This window comes from Lissotriton vulgaris, chromosome 10 (genome assembly GCF_964263255.1).
Source record: "Lissotriton vulgaris chromosome 10, aLisVul1.2, whole genome shotgun sequence".
Classification (NCBI taxonomy): domain Eukaryota; kingdom Metazoa; phylum Chordata; class Amphibia; order Caudata; family Salamandridae; genus Lissotriton; species Lissotriton vulgaris.
Genome location: NC_141698.1, coordinates 745,713,137 through 745,733,598, shown reverse-complemented (window position 1 = coordinate 745,733,598; position 20,462 = coordinate 745,713,137).

Genomic DNA, 20,462 nt, shown 5'->3' with positions numbered 1-20,462 from the left:
CAGTATAATTATAGTGTGTACATTGCAGGGGCCTTTGCTGACAGATAAAATGGGGCGTATGTTATCCTGGCTCCTCTGAGAGGAGGCTGGGAGTCAAACCATCCTCCAGATCCAGGAGACCAGCAACCTGCCTGTGTTTGCACAGGTGGATATTAACACAGTTGTTTTGTGTTTCTATCATGTGCTATATGCCACGGGCCTAGAGGTCGATGAGTCAGAAATGTTCCGCCTTATTGTTGATGTGTCCCTGCCCATGCTTGACTCAAGACTGAATGAGTAGCTGGGGCAAAGGTTACAGTGCAGGTGGTCAGAGGAGACATCAAAGAGATGGCAAGGGGCAAAGTGCCTGAAACTGATTGTCTAACTTTTGAATTCCACCCCACTTACTTGCCGGTGATTGGCTCATGGCTGGTGATGGTCCTTAAAGAGGCAAGGCACACTGGCATGCTCCAGCCATCTTTGTGTGAGGTGGCATTAGTATCACTGCCAAAGAAAGATAAAGGCTTGAACTGGTGGACTCCTGTTTACCGTTATCCATGCTCAATGCAGATTATAAAATATTGAGCAAAATACTGGACAATAGAATGCTTCCCCACATGACCAAACTGGTGCACCCTTATCAGACAGGCTTTATTCCCACCAATAGATCACTGCTGAATACCTGATAATTTATACATGTCCTAGATGCTTGAGAGTCAGTGCCACCTAATGCCCTGACCCTCTCAGTGGATATACATAAGGTGTTTGATTCCCATTGTGGTATTTTTTGTACACTGTGCTTTTGGGGCCAGAGTTTGAAGTGCCCATCATTAGGTGGGCTAAGCGCCTGTACTCCCTGCCATTGACAAGGGACTGGATGGGCCTGGAGATTTCTGAGACATGCATAGTTGAACAGGGCAGCCGGCAGGGCTGCCCACTGTCCCTACTGTTGTTCGCGATTGTGATGAAATTGTGTTAACAGTGCAGTCGGGAAGGCACCACCAGGGTCTACAGGTGACGAAGAATAACGTTTACATTTCCCTCTATGCAGATGATTTGCTTCTCTATATGCATAGTGCCTCTACTGATTTGGAAGGTGCAGTGGCAGTCTAGTCAGACTTTGGGAAATTGTCTGGGCTGGATGTGAACTGGCACATGAGGTGCACTTTTCCCTTTGACAGGACACAGAGGAGATCTATCTCTCCCACCGGGAACTCTGCTGGGAGGGTGCCAATATTCCGTTGCTGGAGGTGGGTGTCTACAGAACATGGGACAGGAAGAGCTGCTCTGGTAAATGCAGATCCAGTTGGGGAGTCCCACAGGCCCATAACAATGATTGTTGGATCTCTGTGGATCTCTGTGAATTTGGTATTATTACATTTATTATAATTAACTTACTTCTCACCTTATTCCCCTATAAACCCACAACCCGGTATGGAACTAAAACGCAAAATTTACTTTTTTTTATTTTTTTTTAATAACTTCTAAAAATGGAAAACATATATTAAAAAATAACTGCAATACTTACACAAAAAATAGAACACTTACATGTAACATACACATTCAAATGCATAACACTAAATCAAGCAATAATAATTTTAACAACAATATTTTTGCTAATGATATTAATTGCTTTGATATTTTGAAAAACGATATTACTTACCTTCAACTCAATATTCTTGACAACAATATCCTGACTGTCGATATTTTTGTAGGCTGCGATTTTGGACTCGATGTTATTGGTACTCGATATTTCCAACTCAATATTATGTCTGTTCACCACACATAACATAACATCCCGATGAAGTACCACACATCCATCAACCACTGATCCTCTATTAGTCTTTCCAGTCACTTTGACGCTGCCCCTGTATGGATATCTTCCCATTCCTGTCCAGAGGGGGTCTCATATGTAGCTAAATTCTCCCTCAACCATATCATCCAGTGGGGTTTGCAACGCTTCCCTTAAAAAAATAATGTTCCCGTATTTGGTATATGTTTGTTGTGAAAGAAGTAACACTTATAATAGATGGTGAGCTAAACTTTAACATACTGCTCCCCCACTCCACGTTAATTTATCTTCAGCTTGTCCCTCTATTTCCCAGTGAACAAATTACTGATTATTGCTACTTCTGTTGGTTTGGACTCCACTGAAGTCCAAAATTGATTCAGATAAATCCTACAACACATCCTAAACTAAGTAAGTTTCCTGTAGGAATACAACATTGAGATCATGTCTACGAGTATGCCTGAAGAATATCAAGGGGAGTTAAGACCCTTTAAATTAAGTTTAAGTAGTTTGCATATAATTGCACACAGTGAAATGCAGCTCCTTAAATGTTTAGTGTTACCTAAACACATCATCGTCCTTGTGTTGTTGTAGTCTCCATACTCCTCAATCAAAACCCCAACTCAGGCCAACATGGCCTTGAATTTATTTTCATTAGTTAATACCCTAGCTTCCATTAAGAGAATGAAATACAATATTCCAGTCTCATGTCTAAGATATAATTATGTAGGTTCAGCATTTCAATTTTGTCAATGTGACAAAGTGAAATTCCTGCTTCTCGTCCTTCGCTTCAATGCGGACCCTCCTTTTCTAGCCTCTCAATTTAAATTCAAGTTATGTTAGTGTACATATTGGTTACAAAGACGAAACCTGCTCACATATTCACATTCCTCAATGATCCCTCTCCAGTACTCGAATGCAATGTCAAGAAGGGCATCAAAGGCTTATTCACCTTTCTTCTTATTATATTTAACTCTGTGTATCCCCTGGAATGATGCCCAAATCCCTTTATCCATACTTAAGTTATGACATTCAGTTGATTTAGAAGAGAAATCCAAATGAATAGTTAAGAGAACCCATTCCAAGATGGACACCAATCTGCACGCATGTCACATGTGTTATGACACATGTGAATGCATACCACACAATGCTGCAAACACACGGCCATTTTCGAACAATAAATAAATAAATAAAAACCAAAGTCAACAGATCACGAAAAGCAGGCGAGCAGCCCGGGCAGCACTTTGCAGCTGGTGGGTCCTTATAAAAAAATTAAGTAAAAAAAATAAAAAACATATAACATGAGGAGTAGGTTGAAGATATGGTCAGGGAGCAGGACAGGGTGCGGCGGGGAGGAGGAGAGTGGCATAAAGGGCACAGCAGAGAATAAAGAGGAAAAAGAGGCGAGGACAGAGGAAAAACATGCACTCTCACTGCTAAATGAAACAAGCATCTGCAAAGCCAAAAGTTCTGACTTTAATCGTGTGTTAACAGATCTATGAGATTACTTATTTATTTATTTTGTGGGTTTTTTAAATGTAAATGTACAGGAATGTATATAGCGCAAATCACCAAGCGGTTTCTAAGCGCTTGCTTGGGGAACCCGTCCTGGTATTCCCCTGTGAGATAACCCCGGCAGGGTATCCGCAAGGTGAAAGCCAGGCATCCCGCCGCGAGGGGCCGTTGTGGAGATTAAGCAAGCTATTGACCAGAGTCGCAGAGTGGGACCCATGAAACGAGTAGACACCGGAGCGAGAATTGTCCATGGACGTTTTAGGACTCAAGAGCCCGCCGAGCCGGGAATTGAAGAATTGAACCCTGGTACTAGGCTGACCTCTGCTTCCAGGTCTGCCTCCTCTAAACAGTGAGCCACACTTCTCCACTAGACATAAGGGGCGGCAGAGCATTTCACAGTGAAACAGGGTATCAACATACATAAACAGAGGGGGCAGGGTTAGTTTAAGTTCCGAATGGTTTGCATAGAGTCCACAGAGTTACGATCTATAAGGTGAGTTTTCAACTATGTTTAGAAAACAAACAAATTAGACTTTCAAGTTAAACATATACATCAAATGAGATTCACAAGATTCCTATTTACAGGTATAAGATGCAGGTAAATAAACGAGGACATGAGCCAGTAGGCAGAATACAAACCACACCAGGGTGTGGACAAATATATTGAGAACAGCATCTGGCAAGACGTTTATCTACTAGGTTGAGAGCAGTTTGTCTGCTAGGTCAAGAGGTAATGCTGGAAAATACGTTTTTTTCATCTCGCTTTTAAAGATAATCGCGTGGGTCGCATCCGTGGGCTGCCTAGTCCTGCCCTTGGATTTGTCCAACTCTGATTCTAATATGCAACTGAAATCTCCCCTCATATCCTGGGTAGGTCTCCAAGTGTAGGGAGGTGCTCTTTGAGCGAGTTGTAAATGTGAGGTCATCGAAATTCAGACAATAGATCCCAACCAATGGAATCGTCAGATCCCGTTTATTGCACCGTGCGGCCACATTCTGCCAACTAGATCAACCAATACTTCCTGCAATTTTACATTCAAACTCCTATGTGCCCACACCAAAACTCTTATGGCATGTGAGGTAAATCCAGCTGCCACACATTGGTCCCACATTCTGTGTTGTGTTTGGACCCCACTGCCTGGGAACAAGTGGGTTTCTTGAAATATTGCCACATCCACCCTGTGTCTTTGCAAATAAGCCACTATGTTTAACATTTTCCTGTGGTTGTTTAGTCCCCTGACATTCCATGTTAGCAGGTGAGGAATCGGGAGAACACTCTGAGGCCAGCACTGTCTAATGCCAATCACCCATGGTCAATCATGTGCCTCATTCTATCAGTGTCATTTGACTGCCTGCCCTTGTGCCTTAGTTGTATGCAAAGTCCCTCAATGGACATTTGCATGGCATCCCCCCTCCTCCAACCTTGCTGTGTAAATCACCAACTGACACAGCAAAACTCTCCCCTCTCCCTCCCTCTCAACTTTCCCGGACAGTGGGTAGTAACAAAACCTTGTGGCACCCACCAGTGGGCAGATGTTGTCTGACCCATTACTTAATATCTACATCTTGCATGCCGCTCTCCACCAGAGCTTCTGTGTACGCTTATTCGTAAACAATAATTGCTGTGTATCTGTCCCCGCTCCAGCTCCCAGAGGCTTCGGACTCTGTGATTAACCAATGGCTAATCCCAAATGCGCATGCCAAACAACATATTATAAAATACAGCCATATTATGCGAACCAAATCGACCCAAAACCATGCTCAATTCTCAAAGACATACATAAAACCTGGAGGGAAGGGAGCCCCCGTCATCGCTAGCAGGAGGGTCGCTCCACCCCAAAAACCCATCTACGATCAATCAATCAATCAATCAAGCATTTTTTAGAGTGCACTACTCACCCACGCGGGTCTCAAGGCGCTAAAGGGGGAAGCTGCTACTGTTCAACCAGCCAAGTCTTGAGGAGTCTTCTGAAGGTCAGGAGGTGCTGGGTCTGTCGCAGGTGGATGGGGAGTGTGTTCCATGTCTTGGGGGCAAGGTGGGAGAAAGATCTGTCACCAGTGGTTGTTCGGTGGATGCGTGAGACGGTGGCGAGGGCGAGGTCAGCGGTCAAAGCTGGCTGAAGGGAGTCTAGAAGGTGAGTCGTTTGTTGAGGTTTGTTGGTCCGGTGTCGTGGAGTCCTCTGTGAGCGTGGGTGAGGCGCTTGAAGGTGTTCCTCTTGTTGACGTGGAGCCAGTGCATGTCTCTCAGGTGGGCAGGGATTTGGCTGTGGCGGGGGATGCCGAGGACGAAGCGTGCGGAGGTGTTCTGCATGCGTTGAAGTCTTTTCTGGAGTATAGCTGTGGTTCCTGCGTAGAGGGCATTGCCGTAGGGTCTTGGTTACCTTCCTTCTGGTTCCGGTGGGGATCCATCTGTAGATCTTGCAAAGCATGTGGCGGGTGTTGAAGTAGGAGTAGGAAACGGCATTCAATTGCTGGGTCATTGACAGTGATGAGTCCAGGATGAACCCCAGGTTGCGTGCCTGGTTGGTGGGTGTTGGCGCAGCTCCCAGCGAGGCTGGCCACCAGGAGTCGTCCCAGGCGGAGGCGTTGGAGCCGAGGATGAGGACCTCCATCTTATCCGAGTTCAGTTTCAGGCGATGGCCTTCATTCCTTTCATGGAAGTTGGTTTTGACAGTGGCAGGGTCCTTGATGAGGGAGAGGATCAGCTGGGTGTCGTCGGCATATGAGACGATGTTGAGGGCGTGCGATCGGGCAATGTTGTTGAGCGGTGTTATGTAGACGCTGAAAAGGGTTGGGCTGAGGGATGATCCTTGGGGTACGCCGCAGGTGATCTTGGTGGCTTCGGATCGGAATGGGGGAGGCAGAATCTCTGGGTTCTGTCAGTGAGGAGGGAGGTGATCCATTCCAGGACTTTGTCGTGGATCCCTGCATTGTGGAGGTATGTGGGTAGGGTGTAGTGGCAGACGGTGTTGAAGGTGGCCAAGAGGTCTAGGAGGAAGAGGGCAGCGGTTTCGCCGTTGTCCAGTAGTGTCCTGATGTAGTCAATGGCGGCCATGAGGGCGGTTTTGGTGCTGTGGGTGCTACGGAATCCGGAATGGGACGAGTCCAGGGCATTGTTCTCTTCGAGGAAACGGGTCAGTTGTCAATCTTCTCTATGACTTTCGCTGGGAATGGGAGCTGGGAGATGGGCCGGAAGTTTTTGAGGTCTTTTGAGTCTGCCTTGGGTTTCTTGAGTATGGCGTTGATCTCTGCGTGTTTCCCGCTCTCCGAGAAGGTGGTGGTCTCGAAGGAGCTGTTGAAGATCTTCCGGAGTTGAGTGTGATAAAGGAGCACGCTTTGTTGACGATGTGGTGAGGGATGGGTCTGACGGTGAGCCGGAGTGGATGGTGTTCATGATTTTGATGGTGTTTTCGTTGTTGACGTGGTTCCAGGAGAGAAGGAGGCCATGTGACTGGGGAGCGGTGAGTTTGAGGTGTCTGCGGTTGTCCGGGGGGTCTGAGTGTTGAAGCTGTCATGGATGACTTTGATCTTGTGGTTCTAGAAGGTGGCTATAGAGTCGCAGAGATCTTGTAACGGAGGAATGTTGTTAAAGCTGGAGCTGGGGTTAGCGAATTCCTTCGCGATGTTGAAGAGTTCTTTGCTGTTGTGTGTGTTGTTGTTGGTGTGTTCCTTGAAGGAGGTAATTTTGGCGGTTTGAATGAGTTGGTGCTTGCGGCTGGCATTTTTGAGGGCAGCATGGTTGTCCGGTGTCTGTTTGTGGCGCTACTTCTTCTCGAATCTTTGGCAGGGGTGCATGCCTGGAGGTCAGTGGTGAACCAGATGGCCCTTCTGCCGGTGCACCTGTTTGAGGGATTCTTGATCGGGCGAGATTGTTGGCACAGTCGTCGATCCATTGCCTGAGGTTGCGGGTGGCTGTCTTGGTGTTGATGTGGTTGTTGGTGGGTCTCGGGCAAGGGTGGTGATTAACTGGTCTTCGGTGACCTTTTCAAACTGTGGTGGGGGATTTGTTGCTGGTGCTTGTGTGCAGTGTTTTTATCAAAGGAGAAGTGGGTGCAGCCGTGGTTGGTCCAGTGAAGTTCGGTGGTGTGGCTGAAGGTGACGTGGTTGCTGGGGGTAAAGATGGAGTCGAGCGCGTGTCCAGAGGAGTGGGTGGGTTTCCTGATGAGCTGCTTGAGTAGGAGGTTGTTGAGGTTGTTGAGTAGGATGGTAGAGTTTCTGTCGTTGGCATTCTCCAGGTAGAAATTCAGGTCTCCTGGGAGGATGTAGTCTGTGGAGGCCAGGGCGTGCGAGCTGACGATGTCTATGAAGGATTCGCTGAACTGTGGCTAGGGTCCGGGGGTCTGTAGACGAGGGTTCCTCTGAGGGTGTAGTTGGGATCGATGTGGATCTGGAAGTGCAGGTGTTAGGCGGTGCTGAGGTTGTCTTCGGTGTTGGACGAGATTCTGAGGGTATTCCTGTGGATGATGGTGATTCCTCCTCCCGGTCTGTTGGTGCGATCCCTGTGGGTCATCTTGTATCCATCTGGGATGTCTATGGCAGTGTCGGGTGCTGATGAGGGGTTCATCCAGTCTCCGTCAGGAAGGCGACATCCAGGGAGGTTGAGTCGAGCAGGTCCCAGAGTTCAGCGGCGTGCTTGTGGGCGGAGCGGGTGATGAGTAGTATGCATCTGAGATGGTTGAGGCCTGCCCTGGTGGGAGGGCAGGTCGTGCCGGTGTTTGCTGGCTGATGTAGCTGCAGTTTTGGCCGGTGAGGGGTCCATGGGTGCGCTACGGGGTGGCCTGGAAGCAGGTAGATGAGCCCAATGTTGACTGCATGGAAGATGTTGGCATTGTAGCGGCGTTGGGTGTCATGGCACCCTCGAGGGCAAGGGGGGCTGGCACTGGGCACGGTCCAGGCGCAGATGGGCACTTACGGGCTTGCCTTAGGCGCGTCTGCCATCAAGAAGGGGAGGTGGGAGGCAGGAGCTGCTGGGAGGTAGGTGGGGTGAGCGAATGGCAAGCGAGGGAGGCGGGCCACAAGGGACACAGCGATGGGAAGGGGAAAATATGCAGAAGGACAAGAGAGATAGGTAAATAACAAAAGTGTCAGAAAGAAGCTAAATAAATGCATGTCGTGGATCCCTGCATTGTGGAGGTATGTGGGTAGGGTGTAGTGGCAGACGGTGTTGAAGGTGGCCAAGAGGTCTAGGAGGAAGAGGGCAGCGGTTTCGCCATTGTCCAGTAGTGTCTTGATGTAGTCAATGGCGGCCATGAGGGCGGTTTTGGTGCTGTGGGTGCTACGGAATCCGGAATGGGACGAGTCCAGGGCATTGTTCTCTTCGAGGAAACGGGTCAGTTGCCAATCTTCTCTATGACTTTCGCTGGGAATGGGAGCTGGGAGATGGGCCGGAAGTTTTTGAGGTCTTTTGAGTCCGCCTTGGGTTTCTTGAGTAGGGCGTTGATCTCTGCGTGTTTCCAGCTCTCCGAGAAGATGGAGGTCTCGAAGGAGCTGTTGAAGATCTTCCGGAGTTTAGTGTGAAAATGGAGCACGCTTTGTTGAAGACATGGTGAGGGATGGGTCTGACGGTGAGCCGGAGTGGATGGGGTTCATGATTTTGATGGTGTTTTCGTTGTTGACGTGGTTCCAGGAGAGAAGGAGGCCATGTGACTGGGGGCAGGTGAGTTTGAGGTGTCTGCGGTTGTCCGGGGGTTCTGAGTGATGAAGCTGTAATGGATGACTTTGATCATGTGGTTCTAGAAGGTGGCTATAGAGTCACAGAGATCTTGTAACGGAGGAATGTTGTTAGAGCTGGAGCTGGGGTTAGCGAATTCCTTCGCGATGTTGAAGAGTTCTTTGCTGTTGTGTGTGTTGTTGTTGGTGCGTTCCTTGAAGGAGGTAATTTTGGCGGTTTGAATGAGTTGGTGCATGCGGCTGGCGTTTTTGAGGGCAGCATGGTTGTCCGGTGTCTGTTTATGGCGCTACTTCTTCTCGAGTCTTTGGCAGGGGTGCATGCCTGGAGGTCAGTGGTAAACCAGATGGCCCCCTCTCCTTTAAACACCCCCACACACCCTCACCCTCACACCCCCTAACCCTCACACCCCCTCACCCTCACACCCTTTCACCCTCACACACCCTCACTCATACTGTCACCCTCAAACACCCTCACCCCACCATGCTCACACACCCCCACCCTCACACACCCTCCACCTTCTCCCTCACCCTCACACAGCCTCACTCACCCTCACACCCTCACCCTCACAACCCTCTCACAATCACAAACCCTCACACACCCTCTCACCCTCACACACCCTCAAACACCCTCTCACCCTCTCACACTCTCGCTCACCCTCATACCCTCACACCCCCTCACCCTCACCCTCATACACCCACACCCTCACCCTCACACAGCCACACCATCACACCCCTCACCCACACACACACTCACCCTCACACCTCTTACCCTCACAAATCCTCTCACCCTCACACACCCTCACACCCTCACCCTCACACCCCCTCACCCTTACCCCCTTACCCCATCACCCTCACAACCTCACCCTCACCATCATACCCCCTCACCCACCCTCACCCTTATACCCCCTCACCCTCACACCCTCTCCCCCACCCTCACTCACCCTCACCCTTACCCCCTCACCCTCACACGACCACACCCTCAAACACCCCCACTCACCCTCATACCCCCTCACACTCACAACCATCTCACCCTCACACCCCCTCACTCACCCTCACACCATTACCCTCACATACCTCACATCCTCATTTTCACCCTCACCCTCACACACCCCCTCACCCTCACACACCCTCACACCCTCTCCCCCACCCTCACTCACCCTCACACCCTCACCCTCACAGCCCCTCACACCCTCACCCTCACACACCCTCACTGAGGATGAGGGGGTGTGAGGGTGACCCTAGCCTGCCTAATGAATGGAAAGGGTGGCTGAGGAAAACAAATTATTCCAAAACCAGCTTCGACTGGTTTTTCCCCCACCCTGCACCCTGAGACAAAGGATTTTCTAGTATAAGAAGGGGCTGTGTCCCCTGACAAAATGTTCTCTTCCTGGATCCTTTCCCTAAGGGGTGCTGCTGCTGGGTGCCAGGAGGACTGCCACTGGGGATTGCCTCCCTGCCTAGGAGGACCCTGTGAGCTGGCTCTGGGCCCAGCCTTGCCCCCCCCTCCTAAAGGACCTTGCTACTGAACTTTGCCCTGTGGTGCCTTGGAGCGCTTCACCCCTCCTTGCAGCGCCTGGGAATAGCTATTTATACCTTCAAGGAGCCCTGGGCTTTGTATCTGCAGCCCGGAGCTGCAGTCCCCCTTCTGGAGGGATTCCCCAGCGAGGGGATCCCCCTTGTTGCTGGTCTTAAAGGCCAGTGCCCACCCGGAATTTTCCCCGTGTTTTGCTGGCTGCGGTGCGGGTGCCACCCTGCTCATTTGCCCTTCTTTTGACCCCTGACGAGTGCCCATCCCGCCAGGGGCTTGTGCCATTGTTAATTATCCAGGATGGGAGCCCACCCCGTATTGAGGAGCAAATTCACTGCCGCGGCTGGGAGCCGGGATAGCGAAGAAACCAGAAGTCCCGCCCCACAACCTCAGTGTGGCCCAGAAGTGCTCCTGCGGGAACACATTAAGCGGACGGGAGCCCACCCCGCACTCATGTGGCCAGAAAAAGTAGGCCGCATCCTGACCAGGGCACCCGAGGACGAGGGAGAGCCCCGGACCACCTGCTGGAGAGGCAGGATGTTAGACCCTGCCTCGTGGCATGGTCCTCCCTGACCCGGGGCAACACCCTTCCAAGCTTACACCCCGACAGATCCCTGAGTCCCCTGGCCCAGCCAACCCTTCCCTCCATGTTAGTCATGACCATTTCCGGACTTCCCGGCCCGTAGGCCCTGTGTGCCCACTTTCCGGCACCTAAGATGGCCGCCCGAGCCAGCACGGCCTAGGCCGGGAGGCCAGAGCGCTCACCTTGAGTGAGAGAGGGAGGAGCAGTATCCTTCACACCTCCGACCTCTCCTCGAGAAGTGGGTTTCGCTCGCCCCTCCGGCAACCCGGAGGGCTGGCACCATGCCTGCTGTGTGTCTGGGACTTCTCCCAAACCCGACCTGAATGGATCAAATGGCCGTGTGACAGGAAACCCCAACAAGCGGCCCCCAGGTGCCAAGACCCCTGCAGACCAGAACTCCGGAGATCAAAGAGGAGCAGTCTTATAACTGGGGATGCTCCGGGGCTATCAACAGATTCGATTCTGGAACAACGAGAGCCCTGCTGACGTGGTCGCGGCTCGATTGGCAGAGAAGGACTTCTGCTGGAAACTACCTGAGCCCTGCTGAGTGACTCGCGGCTCCCCTGCAACCCTGGAACACCTGAGCCCTGCTGAGTGACTCGCGGCTTCCCTGAAGATCGTAAGACCTCCAACATCATGCTTGAGCCCTGCTGAGTGACTCGCAGCTCCCCTGCAAACTTTGGAACACCTGAGCCCTGCTGAGTGACTCGCAGCTCCCCTGAAGATCGTGAGACCTCCGACATCTTGCTTGAGCACTGCTGAGTGACTCGCGGCTCCCTGACTCTTCTGGTCCGGCTGGACCCTGACAGATCGCCCGTATCCCCCGGCTCGAGGATTGAGAGCTGTGCGTCGGATACGCAACAATATTGACACTGATCCTATAAGACTGTCCCGCTACCCCAACCCCGACCGAGACTCTTTAAGCTCTTGCTCTGCCTGTATTATCTGCTTCCTCTGATCATAAAGATCCCTTGAATCACGAGATAAAGAAACGTTCTCAAGAAGCTACGGTGTGGTGTCTCTTTGTCGTGTGGTGCTTGTGTGGTGTGTACGATCCTAGATTCGAGACTCTCCCCCTGAGATGTCTCCCACCAGTGCTCGTCTTCGTACCTAGGGAGGTGGGTCCCAGGGTGGTCAGGTACACTCCCTGCCCTCCCCTGAGGTCGCCTTCTAACATTGGTGGCAAGCGACGGGATATGAGCCACAATCTAGAAATCGTACAGTACACGACTAACTCACTATCGAGCAAAGACAACAGAAGAAACCACCATGAGTATCATTGAAGCTGACGCAAGTATGGCATTCCATGTAGAACAACTAGAGGAGTACACGCATAAACAACTAAAAGAATTCTGCAAAGAACTGGGAATCACTACCACTGGCCTCAACACAAAAGAAGACATGAAGAAAGCATTAAAAGCCTGGTGTAGTCCGGAGCAACCCGCACAGAAGGAGCGGCGGCGCAGCCAGACAGACCGAGACTCCCCCAGACAGAAAGCGGCAGCAGCCTGGTATGAAGCACTGTACCAGACGGGGATCTATCCCCCGAAGCGCTCTCAGATCGAGAAAGATGTCGCCACCATGAGCTCGAGATGGCAAAACTAAAAATCGAAGGCGAAATAAAATTAGCAGAAAAGAAACTCGCGATCGAGCAAATGAAGGTACAAGGAGAACTAGAAGAGAAGAAACTCCAGCGGGAGCATGAAGGAAGGAGACTTCAGCTGGAACACGAGCGAAGCTTGAAGGAGCTCGAACTCAAGGCGAGGAACGAAGAGAACCGGCCCCTGGAGAACCGAGAGACCGCCCCCCCGGCCGAGCCGAAGGTCCACATCCCCAAGGATGTGGTCAAAGAATAATACAAAAATGACGACATCCAGCAATGGTTCAAGGCCTACGAAGTTGCCATGACCTCCCACCGAGTCCCACAGAAAGATTGGGGGGCCGGATTGTGGGGTCGATTCCTGAGCGAAGGGAGAGACACCCTGCTCGATCTACCGTCCTCCATCCAGACGTCCTACAGCCACATGAAGGAGGCCCTCCTGACAAGATACGGCCTCACCCCCGAAATGTACCGCCAGCAGTTCCGGGACTGCAAAAAGATTCCTGGCACCACCTGGGTAGAGTACGTGAACTTTTTTAGCAGAGCCTTCGACGCGTGGGTCAAGGGCAGCAAAGTAACCACCATGGAAGAACTAACTGACCTCATGTTGTGGAAACATCTGTCCACGAACTGTTTTGTGGAACTACGCCAGCATCTGCTCGACAGCAAGCTCGCAGACCCAAGGAAACTGGCCGTCAAGGCGTATTGCTGGGTGAACACCTGGGTCCCCGGGGCCCCATAGGGGACTACCCCCACACCAGTCAAGGACCACCCCGCCAGAGAGGGGGGGAAACCAAGAAGGACCCAGGGATGCCCAGTCTGGTCCCCAGCTTAGCCCCCGAGAAACCCACCGCCAACTTTCCCCGCACCTCCACCCGCTACTTCCGGTATCCCGGCTAGACAGCACCGAGTGACCAACACATGTTTTAGATGTCAGAATCCCGGTCACTACGCCAGTGATCCCCTGTGTCCCATGGCCCCACGTATCCCTACCACCACTCCCCCGGCTAAGCAGATAACAAATGTAGCTCTAGGGGAAGAGTTTGAGGACACCGAGGAATGGGAACCTGCCGCCATGGCCCTAGTATTCCTGGGAGATAGAGAGATGGTCCCCGGGAACGCCCTTCCTCCCAACACCAAGAAGTACCACCAGTCAGTAATAGTGAATGGCCACCGAGTGGAGGCCCTCCGTGACACCGGAGCTAGCATCACAAGTGCCTTAGCCATTTAGTGCGAGAAGACCAGATCCTCCCCAATGTCCTGTGCCCGGTAACTTCAGCAGATAACTCTGAGAGCTTGTGTAAGGTAGCCCTGATACCGTTTGAATGGGAAGGAGTAGCAGGTAAATTAAGAGTAGCAGTACGGACCTCCCAACCTGTGGACTGCCTCCTGGTGAACGACCTGGAAAGTTCTCCATTGAAGCAGGTCGAGCGCCGCACCCACCTCGGGATGATGGGTCTTCCCGAGTGGGTGTGCGCCACCACCTGATTTATGGCAGCCCGACTGCCCCCGACAGAGAAATCGAGGACGACCCCGCCAGCCTCCCACCTGTGGATGGCGACAGGGCCGATCCAGCCCAGAACCCCGACCTCTCCCCGCGAAGAGAGGTTGTCGCTAACGACGAATCCATATACCCCGACCCCGCACAGATCACCGAGCTGGGTGATTTGCCCGAATTGGCACAGTGGCGCCACGGGGGGGGCCCCTCCCGAGAGAAGTTCTGTCAGGAACAAGCTACTTGTCCTTCCCTGGTCGGACCCTGGCAACAGGCCGAGGGCCAGGCGGCGGGGGACCAATCTGGAACACACTGGCTGTACTGGGAGAATGACCTCCTTTACAGCGAGCAGAAGTCAGCGGAGCTAGGGTCAGCCTGAGTGCTGGTGGTACCCCTACGCTTCCGCAACTTCCTCCTGAACTTGACCCTTGATGTACCCCTAGCAGGCCACTTGGGCCAAGACAAAATGTATAGCCGCCTGGTCGCGCACTTCTACTGGCCCAAGATGAAAACGAATGTAGAGTCCCACTGCAAGTCCTGTCCCACGTGCCAGGCTACTGGAAAAAACAGAGGAAAGCACAAGGCTCCCCTCCAACCATTCCCCGTCGTCAGTACCTCCTTTGAGCGGGTTGGAATTGACATTGTGGGGCCGCTGGACCCCAAGACCTCTCAAGGTCACTGCTTCATCGTCGTCCTAGTGGACCATGCCACTCATTACCCCTATGCACCGTCACGGCCCCCGTGGTGGGCCGGGCGCTGATGGGAATCTTTTCCCGTGTAGGATTTCCCCGAGAAGTCGTGAGCGACCGCGAGACGAACTTTATCTCCCGGTACATGACATCCCTTTGGCAGCAATGTGGAGTGTCTTATCGGTTCACCACTGCGTACCACCCCCAAGGAAATGGCCTAGTAGAGCGGTTCAACCGGACTCTAAAGGGGATGATCATGGGCCTAGAGGAGCCCCTGCGGCGTAAGTGGGACGTCCTGCTCCCCTGCCTATTGTTCCCCTACCGGGAAGTACCCCAGAAATCCTTGGGGTTCAGCCCGTTCGAATGACTGTACGGACACCCTGTCCGGGGCCCCTCAGCCTGGTCCGAGAGGGTTGGGAGACGGCACCCCGCGACCCCCCTCAGGAGGTGTTCCGGTACATTCTGACCCTCCGAAATCAGACCAGGAAGTTCCGAGAATTGGCCGAGGCCAACCTGGAGGCGAGCCAGGAAGAAATGAAGCGCTGGTACGACCAGAATGCCACTCTGGTCAAGTTCCAGCCGGGCCAGCAGGTATGGGTTATGGCCCCAGTAAAACCATGCGCCCTTCAACATAAGTGGATAGGGCCCTTCAAGGTGATCGAGCGGAAAAGCCAAGTCGCATACTTGGTGGACGTCCAGTCCCCCCGGAACCCCCTGCGGGTCCTGCACATGAACCGCCTCAAGCCTCACTTCGTGCGGACGGAGTTGAGCCTGCTACTGGCCACAGATGACGGGGCGGAAGAGGAAACGGAGCCTCTCCCTGACCTCCTGTGCACCAAAGAGAAAGATGGCTACGTGGAAGGAGTGAACCTCTCTCCCTCCCTCACTCCCCAGCAACGCGAAGACTGCCGCCAGCTCTTGGGGCAGTTCTCAGACCTGTTCTCTCTCGTCCCCAAGGTCACCGACTGGTGTGTCCACGACGTGGACACCGGAGACAGCCCGCGTTGCGACACAGAGCCTACCGAGTCCCCGATCGAGTCCGGTCCTGCATCCAGGCCGAGGTCTCAAAGATGTTGTCCTTGGGGGTGGTCGAACCCTCAGACAGCCCCTGGGCCAGCCCAGTGGTGCTGGTCCCTAAAACAGCTGCTGCCCTGGTGTCGCCCCTGAACTGAGGTTCTGCGTGGACTACCGGGGGCTCAATGCAGTCACCCGAGCCGACGCTCACCCCATTCCCCCCGCAGACGAGCTCATTGACTGTCTCGCGTCTGCTCATTTCCTCAGCACCTTTGACTTGACCTGCGGTGTTAGACGGGGACCCGGAGGGGGTCGGCCGAGCAAGGGGGAGAGGTCTCCTGGCGAGGGCCCTCTCCTTCAATCGTATGGACGAGCAACTTCCCCCCCACAGATAGACACCACACAAAGATAAGGTCTGCACACTTTTATATATATTCTTAGGTAAGGTAGCTGACGATACAGCAGGACCAGGATACGAGGATCCCATCAATTCTAGTCTCTTTGGGGAAGAGGGTAGCGGGACAGTCTCAGTACCGGACAGGTATGGGGATAGCGGGTGTGGAGCTCACAATCCTCGAGCTGGTGTGTTCGCAAGTAGGGGCCGCGGCAGCGCCAGCAGGCCTTCACGGTGGTTCACGAAAGGATGAGCCGCGGCACCGCCAGCAGGCCTTCACGATGGTTCACGAAAGGATGAGCCGCGGCAGCGCCAGCAGGCCTTCAAGAGCGTTCACAAAGAGGAGCTGCGGCAGCGCCAGCAGGCCTTCAAGATGGCTCACGAGAGGATGAGCCCCGGCAGCGCCAGCAGGTCTTCAAGATGGTTCACGAAAGGATGAGCCGCGGCAGCGCCAGCAGGCCTTCAAGATGGTTACAACGAGGATGAGCCGCGGCAGCGCCAGCAGGCCTTCAGAGCGGTCATGAAGAGGAGCCGTGGCACCGCCAGCAGGCCTCCAAGGATGAGTTTGTCTCGGTGTCTCTCGACTCCAGGATACAAGTGCCTTCCTGCTCTGGAGTTGCCCCAGTTATAGGTCTGGCGCCCTTTGATGTCCGGAACCTCGCACTTGGAGGTCGGGAGGTCCGGGATGAGGGAGTCCAGACACCCAGCAGGGGGGTGGAGCCAGCGCCCAGGGAGGCTGGGGGCGATCGAAACCTGGCGGAGGGGAGCCATCGACACTCCTTCTCCCATTGACCCGCCAAGTGGTCTCTTCACCCCCTGGGTGGATGGTGGTGCCTCGATGTCGGGGCTCGGCTAGGCCTGGGGCTGAGGTCGACACGAGGCCACGAGGCCTGGTCGTTGAGGGTCCAAGATGGCGGCTGGGCCGGGGACTGAGGTTCGGGAGGGGACCCGGGCCAGCCGAGAATGTTGCGATCCAGAGCCAATGTTCTGTCGGGGAAGAGCTGGGTGTTGACCCGGCGGCCTGTAGGTAGTGTTCTTGTCCGGGGAGCAGGGGTAGCAGGGGTCCGCGACCCGCCATGCGGGGAGGGGTCGGGCATGCCCCGAGGCCTGTCCAATATGCGTCCCCCCCAGCTGAAGGCAGGGAGAGTCACCCATCTTCTTGGGTAATCTCCTCGCCGAGGCGGAAGAAGCGGGACAGGCCGTCTGCGTTGGCGTGGTCTTGGCCTGGGCGATGCTCCACAGTGAAGTCCATCCCTTGCAGGGAGATGGACCAACGTAACAGCTTCGGGTTCTCTCCCCGCATCTGCATCAGCCATTGCAGTGGTCTGTGGTCTGTTTGCACCCGGAAGTGGGTACCGAAGAGATAGGGCCGGAGCTTCTTGAGGGCCCACACCAAGGCGAAGGCCTCTCGCTCGATGGTGCTTCAGCGCCGTTCTCAGGCCAACAGGCGTCGACTGATGAAGACCACTGGCTGGTCAACTCCCTCGGTGTTGAGTTGGGAGAGGACGGCCCAAACGCCGTGATCGGAAGCATCCGTCTGTACTATGAATTCTTTGCTGTAGTCGGGGGCTCGGAGCACGGGGGCGGTGCACATGGCGGTTTTGAGTTTCTCAAAGGCAGCCTGACACTCAGGAGTCCAGTGTACTTTCTGGGGGTTCTTTTTGGACGTGAGTTCTGTGAGGGGCCCCACAATGCTGCCATAATCTTTTACGAAGCGCCGGTAGTATCCGGTGAGCCCCAGGAAGGCTCGGACCTCTGTTTGGGTTACCGGGGGCTCCCATGCTTGAATGGCGGCAATCTTGAGTTGGAGAGGGGCCACCAGGCCACTTCCCACCTGGTGCCCCAGGTAGGCCACGGACCCTTGGCCGATTTGGCACTTGCTGGCCTTGATTGTTAGCCCTGCCCGCCGGAGGGCGTTCAGGACCTCCCGGAGGTGTTGGAGGTGTTCTGCCCATTGGCGGCTGTACACGGCAATATCGTCCAGATAGGCGGCGCTGAACTCCTCCAGTCCCGCCAGAACTTTGTTTACGAGCCTCTGGAAGGTGGTGGGTGCGTTTTTCATTCCGAAGGGCATCACCTTGAAATGGTAGTGGCCATCCGGGGTGGAGAAGGCGGATCGCTCCTGGGCCCCGGGGGTCAGGCCGATCTGCCAATAGCCCGCTGTCAAATCAAAGATGCTCAGGTAGCGGGCGGCCCCCATGCAGTCGATCAGTTCATCTGCTCGGGGAATAGGGTGAGCGTTGGTCCTGGTGACGGGCGTTCAGACCCCGATAGTCCACACAAAATCTGAGTTCTGGGGCGACGCCAGGGGCGGCTGCCTTGGGGACCAGCACGACTGGGCTGGCCCAGGGGCTGTCGGAGGGCTCGATCACTCCCAGAGCCAGCATCTTGGAGACCTCCGACTGGATGCAGGCGCGTACTCGGTCAGGTACCCTGTATGCCCGGTGCCGGATAGGGGGGCTATCTCCGGTGTCGACATCGTGGAGGCACCAGGGGGTGACCCCAGGGATGAGGGAGAACAGGTCGGCGAACTGGTGTAGCAAGTCTTGGCAGTCTTGGCGTTACGCTGGGGACAGGGCCTCGGAGAGGTGGACCCCTTCCACGGAGCCGTCTTTTTCGAGGTTCCTCAGGAGGTCGGGAAGGGGCTCGGAGTCCTCCTCAGCCCCACGGTCGGTAGCCATCAGGAGGCTAAGTTCAGAGCGTACAAAGTGTGGCTTAAGTCTATTGGCGTGGAGGACACGGAGAGGGTTCCGGGGGTACTCAAGGTCCACCAGGTAGGTGACGGGGCCCTTGCGCTCCACCACTTTGAAGGGTCCCGTCCATTTGTCCTGGAGGGCGCAAGGTTCGACCGGGGACATAACCCAGACCTGTTGTCCCGGTTCGAACTCGATGCATGAGGCATTTTGGTCATACCAGCGCTTCATGTCTTCTTGGCTGGCTTCGAGGTTGGCTTTGGCGAGTTCCCTGAACCGCCGGGTCTGGTTCCGGAGGGTCAAGAGGTTTTTGTACACATCAGGGGGCGTCTTCTTAGGGGTCACCTCCCACCCTTCTTTGATCAGACTGAGGGGGCCCCGGACGGGGTGCCCATACAGGAGCTCGAAGGGGCTGAAGCCCAGGGATTACTGGGGGACCTCCTTATAGGCAAACAGAAGGCATGGGAGCAGCACGTCCCATTGGCGGCGTAGGGGCTCTTCCAAGCCCATGATCATACCCTTGAAGGTGCGATTGAATCGTTCTACTAGTCCGTTTCCTTGCGGGTGATAGGGGGTCATAAATTTGTAGGTGACCCCGCACTGTTGCCAGAGGGACTTCATGTACCTGGAGATAAATTTCGTTCCCCGATCACTGACGACCTCTCGGGGGAAGCCCACCCGTGAGAAGATCCCCATCAGGGCTGGGCCCACCACGGGCGCTGTCACTGTCCGGAGAGAAATGGCTTCATGATAGCGAGTGGCATGGCCCACCAGGACAAGGATGAACCGGTGACCTTGCGCTGTCCGGGGCTCTAGGGGCCCCACAATGTCGATTCCCACCCGCTCAAAGGGAGTGGTGACGATAGGAAAGGGCTGCAGGGGGACTTTCAGTTTCCGGCCGCTCTTCCCGCTGGCCTGGCAGGTGGAGCAGGCCCGGCAGTGGTTTATCACATCGTTCCGCATTTTTGGCCAGTAGAAATGGGTCACCAGGCGGCTGTATGTCTTGTCCTGCCCCAGGTGCCCGGCGAGAGGCACATCGTGTGCCAGGTTTAAGAGGAAGTCTCTGAATCGGAGGGGGACCACCAGCACCCGGCTGGCTCCCAGTTCGGCAATCTTTTGCTCACTGTAGAGCAGCCCGTTGTCCCAGTAGATCCAGTGGGCCCTCGAGGCATCCCCTGCGCTCTGGGCTATGGCTTGTTGTCGGAGCCCCTCGAGGGAGGGACACGCTCTTTGTTCTTGGCGGAACTGTTCCTGAGTGGGGCCACCTTCTTGGCGCCACTGGGCCAGCTCCGGGAGGTCTTGGAGTTGGCCCAGTTCTTCGTTGTTGAGCCCCAGAGGACCAGGCTCAGGTGTGGTTTCTTCTGCTATGATCGGCAGAGGAGGTTCGGGCCACTCTGGTTCCTCCGTGATGGGGATGGCGCGGGCGGCCATGGATCGGGTCATGGCACAGACCTATTCAGGGAGGCCAAGCATCCCCAGGTGCTCTCTTCGCTCAACGGCTGCCCAGGGGGAG